Source organism: Trachymyrmex cornetzi, unplaced genomic scaffold, assembly GCF_001594075.2.
Source record: "Trachymyrmex cornetzi isolate Tcor2-1 unplaced genomic scaffold, Tcor1.1 scaffold983, whole genome shotgun sequence".
Taxonomy (NCBI): domain Eukaryota; kingdom Metazoa; phylum Arthropoda; class Insecta; order Hymenoptera; family Formicidae; genus Trachymyrmex; species Trachymyrmex cornetzi.
In genome coordinates, this window is record NW_017300337.1 from 53682 (window position 1) to 54110 (window position 429).

Here is a 429-nt window from a genome sequence, read left to right on the forward strand (position 1 = left end):
GGGTAAAGCCTTGTGTCCACGATGCTAGAAATCAGACCGAGATCTCGGATAAAGAAGGAATTGACTAATAGCAATGGTCATGTAATCAAATTGTTCAAATGTGATTTGTTAATTTTTTCTCTGTCCGAGATTTCGGACTGATTTCTAGCATCGTGGACATCGGGCTTTACCCCGGATCTACAATAGGTGTTTAAAGCCTTAAGCCGTAAGAAATTGACCAATCAGTCGAATCCGAGAAGAATAATCAACTGTAATTCGTCCATTTCTTATGGCTTAAGGCTTAAAACCCTATTGTAGATCCAGACTTAGAAAATGTGGCCAAAATCAGATTTCTGAATTAAAGTTGGAAACACAATAGACACGGGCAACAGGGAATAACGAGCCGTTCAATCAGAGCTTTGGGGTATAAGTTTGATATTATATCCCAGA